At 40.3% G+C, this 9,039-nt stretch overlaps 1 protein-coding gene across 14 annotated transcripts in view; it reads left to right on the top strand.

Annotated features, from left to right (window-relative positions):
* The first annotated feature begins 152 nt into the window (after nucleotides 1-152).
* The window catches only part of WRN (WRN RecQ like helicase), an 89,747-nt gene continuing 80,860 nt past the window's right edge, over nucleotides 153-9,039 (top strand). For 6 of the 14 annotated variants that reach the window (XM_074272951.1, XM_074272960.1, XM_074272962.1 and 3 more), the window contains exon 1: nucleotides 159-226. The gene's annotated coding sequence lies outside the window, so the exon portion shown is untranslated. Of the gene's footprint in view, nucleotides 227-800; nucleotides 922-9,039 lie in introns of those variants that run through there. The other 8 variants (XM_074272950.1, XM_074272955.1, XM_074272952.1 and 5 more) reach the window with 6 other exon arrangements.

Genomic DNA, 9,039 nt, shown 5'->3' with positions numbered 1-9,039 from the left:
GGCGGGAGCGGGCGCATGACGTCATAATTTTTACGTTACGACGTCCGTAGTCAGTCGCCTCGGAAGGCTCGGTAGGCCCGTAAGACGTGCGCGTGCGCTTGACGTCAGGGTACCTTGCGGCGAGGAAACCCTTGCGCCTCGCGCACGCTCGTGACGTCAGGCGGCAGCTGTCTTGGGGAACCGATGTGGGGAGGTGTACGCTGGCGAGCGGGCGGGTGCGCTTAAGGTCAGGAAGGAGGTCAGGGGGCGGTGCAAGGAGGGAAATCCCGGGGTGACGTGGGGTACTTCCGAGCTCAGGGCCCACTGGAGGAGGACAAATCACAGGATCTAGCAGCTGCAAGATCCCGGTGAGGACCGGGCGCCCAGTAGAGCTTTCTACAGCGCACGTGGCGGACTGGCCCTTCCTGCCTCTTCGGGCATGTGACGGTGACGTTGTCCGTGCGCGACGTGGGCGCCCGAGGGCTAAGACTGCGCTGGGCGGAGGCCCAGGCACCCGGGGGCCAGCACTTGTGAATGAGCTACTTCAGGCTTCTCCGTTCTGGGGCGCCTTCCCCTACCCTCCTCCTGCCGCTCGCCAGGGGACCCCCTCGGGCCCCTGCTTAGCGGCCTTGTCCGGTTCAAGTGTGATATCCCTGGGAGGAGAGGCCGAGTGAGGTGCGTGGCCGCAACGCTCCCCTTTCTCGCGAGCCTGCTCACGTCCGGGTCCCTGGAAGCGCGGCGTCTTTCACACCCCTCCTCCTCATACACAACAGTGTGCCCCGTGTGGGCTACTCTGTGAACGCGCTGCATCTACCCGGGACTGGGCGAGCCCCACGTGGGCAGGCTATTACACGTTTGGTTCTTAGGGAATAACTTGAGTAGCCTGAGATCTAAGGCACTCCCAGGACGCCTGGTTTGAGCCAAGTTTAAAGCGTTCTAGAGGTCAGTGACGAGATAAGTTGGGGACATTTGGGTGAGCCACACCGCGGGAGAAGGATTTATGCTCCATTCCAGACCCCCAGGGGCCACTGCAGTCTTGTCGGAGCAACGACAGGAATTTTGTTCATTCATTTTCTTCATGACTTTTTTTTTTTTTTGGACGGGGACAAAGATCCAGTTCCTTCTCCAGCTCATTTTACTGATGAGGAAACCGAGGCAAAAACAGGTTTAGAATCCGTTGCCCACGGTCACAGAGCTAGAAAGTGCTTAAGGTTGGATTTGAACTCAGAAGATGCGTCTTCCTGACGTCATTCCTAGCATTATTCACTGCACTACCTTCCTACCCAATACTGTAAGGGATAGAATCAGGCAAAAGCGAGATGTGCTACTGCATAGCGACGCTGTTAGAAAGCTCATCTGCAGGACGTCTGAAAAGAATCTTGTAGACTGCAGAACTATTTCCCCAGAATTTCTGGGCAGTTGAGATCTTTGACATGTGCTCCTCTGAATAATGTATTTACTTTGCACGGGCTGCATTTTATGTTTTCTTAAGCTCACACACGTTTCTTAGGGTAGTAAGTACCTTCTTGGGTTCTTTTTTTTTTTTTGGCCTTAAGTCTCCAATGCTGTGCATGCATTTTGCAAACATTTACTAAGCACCTGCCATGTTTCAGACACTGCTCAGACCTTGTTGGTCCGTGGTTTTCAGAGAGGCCCAGTGACAGGAGGAGGAGTCCTTGACTTACAAGTAAATTGGACCTAACGGAGGCAGGGCTGTGGAGAATCTTCAGCCTCACTGTCTTCTCCAGTCATCAGTGTCCAGTGGCAAGACAGGGCAGGACCATTGATGATGGCCTTGAATGCAGTAAGAGACCTTGGCTATTTTAAGCGGAGGTTTTCCCGGCTCTGCTAGAGGCCACATCTATTCAGTATTTAAAGGCTATGCAAGAATTGAGGTAAAAGAGGGTCAAACTTGCTTTCAGGGAAAAAAAATGGATTTAGGAGAGCAAGACCTTGTTTTCAGTCTAGAATGGAAACTATTGCTATTTACACTTACTGAACCATCAAATCCCAAACAATGAGCTGGTGAGGTCTGGGCTGAGACTAGTATTGATCAGTTGGTGACAACCTGAGACTTTTGGGTTTAAAGGCATAAAAAAAGGAGCTTTATTTCAAGAAATCTTAAGTGAAAATTACATGAGACAAAATAGAATAAATAGGGAAGAAAAAATTCACCTGCAAACCCGGGATACCTTGCAAAGTATGAGCAACCAAAATTTCTTTTCTCAGAAATCAAGAGACTGTGTCTTGTTTGATGTATGGGTGGGAAAGGTGTAATAAGATAAAAGTACTGGAAAGGTGGGAACAGAGAGGAATTCTCTAAATAGAGAATTAGATGAGTTCTGGTGGCTGGAGATGTGAATTTGGACATGGAGAGAGAGATTCAGGACTGCAGTTGAATCACTCACGGAGTGGACTATGTTGTAGGCTGATTTAGGCAGGATTGGTTCTTTAGGCTTGTTATAACAAAATGGGAAGCCTAGATCACGTAGCAGTTTGAATCTTTGGCTTTATTACAGGATTACTATGGCCATTTACTACAATGTGTATTTTGTATCTAATCTGTTCCGTTGATCTACCACTTTTTCTTAACCAGTACTAGATTGTTTGGATAATTACCACTTTTTAATATAGTTTGAGATCAGGACCACTCAACCACCTTACTTCACTTTTCTTTTCATTGATTCCCTTGATATTATTGACCTTTTCTTTTGGATGAATTTTGTTATCTGTTCTGACATTATAAAATAATATTTTCTCAGTTTGATAGGTATGGCACTATAAGTTAATTTAGGTAGAAGTGTCATTTTTATTATGTTGTTTTGGCCTACTCATGAACAATCAATACTTTTTTCAGTTGTTAAGATCTGACTAGCTTGTGGCCTTATGCTCGGGAGCTGGGCTGCTGGGAAGGCCTAGCTATGCTGTGCAAACTGCTGGCTTGTCTCTGTGGCGGGTTTACAGGAGGGTGGGGCCTAGCTGTTGATTGCCCCAGAGTTCAGAGCCCTTGTATTGTAAGTCCTGCTGGGACTTAGTTGCTGCTCTAGGACCTTGGCTTCCCCATCACTTCAGTGAGACAGACCTTTCCTTTAGAGCTGGTAAGCTGCCTCCCAGATCCTAAATCAGTTCTAAGGTGGTTTTTTAAGTTGTTGGGAGGAGAATTTGCGAGGGATCCAGAGAATTCCCATTTTGGCATTTAAGGCCTCATGACCAATTTCCAAAAGGAATTATCCTTAGTCAGGGTGTGAAAAAGATACTTAGAAGGATACAGTGTTGATTCAACTCTCCTGCCTTTCTTTTTGGTCTGCCAGTCAGAAATCTGAGAATGGAACATTTACTGTCCTGACATTTTGTTCTTTGGTCCTCAAAACTATGTGAAAGGAACAAAGTGTCCGTCTCCTGAGCCAAATGAGTCGAGAACAGTTTGAGTATCTTTTGAGGAAATATTAGCCTAGCTTGAATGGCACATAATTCTTCTATCATACCACATGAACATTAACAAAAGGTTTAATAATAACAGCTAATTTATATAGCATTTTAACATCTCGTTCTATTCATAAAAACACTGGAAAGTAAGTATAGTTATGGCTATGTTGTGGAGGAAGAATCCGAATCGGACATATTATGCCTTCCTTGCCCAGGGTCATAGAGGTAATAGGTGTTGGACTAGATTGGACTAGATTGGACTTCGGTCTTCCTCACCCTAAATCTTGAGGCATATCTACTGCATTACCTAGCTGCCTCATCCTAGAAGGGATCTTCATCAGTGGTGTGACACTAATTCTGCTGCATGTTGTTCCCCTCCCTCTTCATTTCTTTGATTAATTAACACTTATCTAGAAGTGTGTCATGTCTGTATCTGTACTCCCTGCAGGTTTATCATACAGATGGAGCCAGAAGGTTTTTAAATGCTTCAAGTTTTAGTCTTCTGAGTCTTGGGGACCAATTAATGTCCCCTTCTTGGCAGGGACCTTAGTAGATGTTGCTTCTACCATGATTCTGACAGAAAAAAAATGTGATGTTTATAGCATATATGTATATAGCATACATAGCTTCCTGTCATCCAGTGAACCTTCCCTTGTAATAAAAATGAAAGAAGAAAAAAAAATATTAAAACCAATACATTGCATCTGACAATAAATGTTATATTTATAATTATAGTCATTTGTAATTTCTTTAAAAAGTGTTTTGTAATTGTCTAGAGTGTATAATTTGAATATTTTAGGCATTTAATAGTTATTTAAATGAAATTTCCTTTTCTATTTAAGTGAACTTTATTATTGCTACACAAATTTAATAGATTTTTTTTTGTTAGCTCTTTGTTAACAGGATAGGGGATGAGGCAGAAGTTGATTGGTTAAGGTCCTGGGCCTCAAGGCTGATCTGATGCAATAACAACTCTTTACTTAATTTAACGGTTAGGATAGGAGGGTAAGAGAAGCAAGAATGTTTATCAGAACAAGTGCACAGTAGGATACTATGACACAACCTATTTTGTGTTACTTGTATTGAAAGCGTTAATGGGAGTGGACTGATAAAATAAAGTGCACAAAATGGAGTGATTCTCAAATCGGAGAAGGTCTGAATCCACAGTCATGGAAGTCATATTAAGAGAATCATCATGTCACCACTAGATAGATATTTGATTTTCTTTGCCAGTATTTCTTCTATTTCTGTTCCTTGGTATTGCTATCACTAGATAGCAATTTCTAGTTTCTAGAACTGTAAAAATTTGGAGAGGGGATAGCTTTTACATGTTTATCAAATTTCTAGCACTTTCCAGTTATAAAAAGTGTAGCTTTTGATTTTATATAAATAATGATAGCTTTTGGTTTTACAGATGGACATTTTATTATATTAAAATTATTCATTTTCTGGTACAAATAAGTGTGCTTTTAAAAAATTTAGCTCTTTATTTTTCCCCAATTATATTTAAAAATAATTTGTAACATTTGTTTTTAAAACTTTGAATTCCAAATTCTCTCCCTTCCCCTTCTTTACTCCCTTGTTTATAAGGCAAGCAATTCAATATAGGTTATACATGTGTAGTTGTGAAAAGCACTTATATTAGTAATGTTGGGAAAGAAAACATTGACTGCCCTCCAAGAAACTCAAGAAAAATAAAGTAAAAAAAAAAACAAACCTATGCTTCAATCTGTATTTAGTCACTATCAGTTCTTTCTTGGGAGATAAATGGCATTTTTTGTGATTTAAGTCCTTCAGAGTTGTATTGGGTCATTATATTGCTGAGAATAGCTGCATTGCTGTTACTTTACACACAGTACATTTCACTTTGTATCAGTTATGTAATTAAAGGTTTTCTGAGAGCATCCTGTTCATTTTTTGTAGTATGACAGCATTCCATTACAGCCTCATACTATAGCTTGTTCAGCCATTCCCCAATTGATGGGCATACCCTCAATTTCCAATTCTTTGCCCCTAGAAAAGAACTGCTACAAATATTTTTTGTACATATAAGTCCTTTTTGTTTTTTTAATCTCTTTTTGGATGCAGACCTAGTAGTGATATTGCTATGTAAAAGGTTATGCATGATTTTATAATCATAATTCCAAATTGCTCTTATGGAATGGTTGAATCAGTTCACAACTCTATCAGCAGTGCATTAATGTATCATTTTTCCCATATCCCCTCCAACATTTACCATTTTCTTTTTCCGTCCTATTAATCAATCTAATAGGTAGGAAATAGTACCTCAAAATTGTTTTGATATTTCTCCAATTAATAGTGATTTAGAGTGTTTAGATTTTTTTTTCCCACATGGCTTTAGGTAACTTTGATTATTTCATCTGAAAACTGTTTATATCTTTTGATTAATTATCTTAATTTTATACATTTGATTCAGTTCCCTATATATTTGAGAAATGAAGCCTTTATTAGAGAAATTTGCTTCAAATTTTTTTTCCCATAGTTAACAATTGCTAACTGTTCTCTCCATCTTATTCCCTTCCTGCTTTTTTCTATTTTCTCTCTCTCCACTCTGGAGAACAATTTGGAATGATGCCAAGACAGTGTCAGGAAGACCTGAGTTCAAATGTGGCCTGAGACACTAGCAGGGTGATCCTGGGCAAGTCATTAGCTCTTTTTGCCTTAATTCACTGGAGAGAAGAGACGGGTGAACCACTGTAGTGTCTTTGCCATGAAAACCCTATGGACATTATAGTATACAGAGTCATTGAGAATGAGACACTACTGAAAATCGTTTGGGTTCAGAAATCAACTTTGCAATTAGCACAGGAGGAAAGCCTAGATAGACAGGACTTTAAAAGATGTGGGATCCTAATGGACCCACTAGTATGGTAGAGCAGCCAAGAATCCTCATTAGTTCTCTTGCTACAATAAGAGCATCTGGATTTATGAGGTCCTTGGCTCTGGGGAGAGGCTAGGCCTGGTCAGACCACCCCTGGAGTAGTATTGTGTTCAGTTCTGTCTGCCCAATAGTTAACTCTATGGATAGGAGGCTATGGACTAACTGTAAGGGTGGATAGAAATTGTCTTTATTTTAAAGGGCTAAATCTGTGGGAAGAGAGAATTTGACTTGCCTTCAAGTCCATTGGCCAGACCTGGGATATTGGCTAGACTGCAAAAAAAAGGCACAGTTCTGCTTGATGTAAGGCAGAGCTTCCTAAAAATTGGAGCTGTCCAGATGTGGAAGGGGCTGTCTTGTATTAGAGGTGGGTTTTTTCCACTGGAAGGTTTCAGGTGGAGGCTAGCTGATTAGAATTCATTGAGTCTCAGAGCTCCCTGGAATAACTTCTGAATGCATTGTAGTAATTACATTAAAAAACAAACAAACAAACAAACAAAAAAAACCAACCCACTGTTATATGTATGTGATTTTACTCTGGCCTGGCTAATTTAAAACATAGTGACTTTGTCTATACTGGTGAAATAGAGGATTCTTCGGGGCTTAAATATTCTGAACTTCTTGAACTACTTGAATTCCAGGCAGACTAGAAGCATATAGAGATATAAGAATCTAAACAGTCAACCCATCAGCAAGCATTAATCAAGTGCCTGCTAATGTTCAGGCCCTTAGTTGTAATGTTCTCTTTTGGGTTTTCTTGGAGTCTCTGGGAGCAACCTTCATTTCAACAGAGTAATCACCACAGGTGTAGCCAAGTGTTAAAGTGCAAATCCTTTATTGTCTCCTTACCTGGGGCCCAGGCCAGCTTTCTTGAGGTCCTCCTGAATGTGTCTTGGTTTCTGTGGGGGAGGTAGGAGGATGACCACCACTTCTGTGTCTTCTCTAGTTCTCATTCTGGCTGAGTTTGTCCCAACTTATATGCTCTCTTATCATATATATGAATCTTGTAGAACAATATTAAGTACTAAATACATGTACTGAACTATCATTGTTTTTATCAATTCCACTGACTTAACACCTTATAAGAGTCCTTTGTTTCATGTTCAGAATTCATAACACTTAGTAAGTATTGGGGATTCAGAGGCAAAAAGTGAAACTTGATGCCTTCAAAAAGCTAACGTTTTAGGTGGAGAGATATGTATACCTCTAAACATGCAGAATAAATAGAAGTCAGCTGTGGGAGGGAAGCTGCTCCTGGAATCTGGGGTGGGGACACTTTGGAAAAGCTATCCAGGGGGATGCTTGAGTTGAGTGCAGCTGAGGAAGCAAGAGTTTCAAAAGCTGGAAGGGATGGGGAAAGCCTTTTTTCTTTTTTTTAAATTATAGCTTTTTCTTTACATATGCATGGGTAGTTTTTCAGCATTGACAATTGCAAAACCTTCTGTTCCAACTTTTCCCCTCCTTCCCCCCATCCCCTTCCCTAGATGGCAGATAGATGTTAAACATCTTAAAGTATAAGTTAAATACAATATATGTATACATATCCATACAATTATTTTGCTGCACAAGAAAAATCAGACTTAGAATTAGGGTAAAAATAACCTGAGAAGGAAATAAAAAATGCAAGTGGACAAAATAGAGGGAGTAGAAATGCTATGTTGTGGTTCACACTCATTTCTTAGAGTTCTTTTGCTGGGTGTAGCTGCTTCTCTTCATTATTGAGCAAATGGAACTGATTTGTTTCATCTCATTGTTGAAGAGAGCCACGTCCATCAGAATTGATCATCATGTAGTATTATTGTTAAAGTATATAATGACCTCCTGATCCTGCTCATTTCACTCATTATCAGTTCATGTAAGTCTCTCCAGGCCTTTCTGAAGTCAACCTGCTGGTCATTTCTTACAGAACAATAATATTCCATAATATTCATATACTACAACTTATTCAGCCATTCTCCAATTGATGGGCATCTATTCAGTTTCCAGTTTCTAGCCACTACAAAGAGAGTTGCCACAAACATTTTTGCACATTTGGGTACCTTTCCCTTCTTTAATATCTCTTTGGGATATAAGCACAGTAATAATAACTGCTGGATCAAAAAGTATGTACAGTTCGATAACTTTTAAGCAGTTCCAAATTGCTCTCCAGAAAGCTTGGATGTATTCATAACTCCACCAACAAGGTATCAGTGTCCCAGTTTTCCCACATCCCCTCCAACATTCCGCATTATCTTTCCCTCTCATTCTAGCCAATCTGGTAGGTGTGTAGTGGTATCTCAGTTATCTTAATTTGCATTTCTCTGATTAATAATGATTTGGAGCATCTTTTCATATGGCTAGAAATAAGTTCCATTTCTTCATCCAAAAATTGTCTCTTCATATCCTTTGACCATTTATCAATTGGAGAATGGCTTGATTTCTTATAAATTAAGAGTCAATTCTCTATGTATTTTAGAAATTAGGTCTTTATCAGAATCTTTAATTGTAAAAATGTTTTCCCAGTTTATTGCTTCCCTTCTAATCTTGTTTGCATTAGTTTTGCTTGTACAAAACCTTTTCAGTTTGATATAATCAAAATTTTCTATTTCGTTATCAATAACGAACTCTAGTTCTTCTTTGGTCAAAAATTCCAGGAGGCCTATTTAGGCAGGGGATTTAGCAAGTGCAAAGACATGAAGTAGGAGAGAAAGTATTGAGAGACAGCAAAGGTTATTTTGACTAGATTGAAGAATGGG

The sequence above is a fragment of the Sminthopsis crassicaudata genome, chromosome 6, assembly GCF_048593235.1.
Source record: "Sminthopsis crassicaudata isolate SCR6 chromosome 6, ASM4859323v1, whole genome shotgun sequence".
In the NCBI taxonomy this organism is placed as follows: Eukaryota; Metazoa; Chordata; class Mammalia; order Dasyuromorphia; family Dasyuridae; genus Sminthopsis; species Sminthopsis crassicaudata.
Note: the sequence above shows the minus strand (reverse complement) of the source record. Positions and strands in the feature narration are given on the sequence as shown.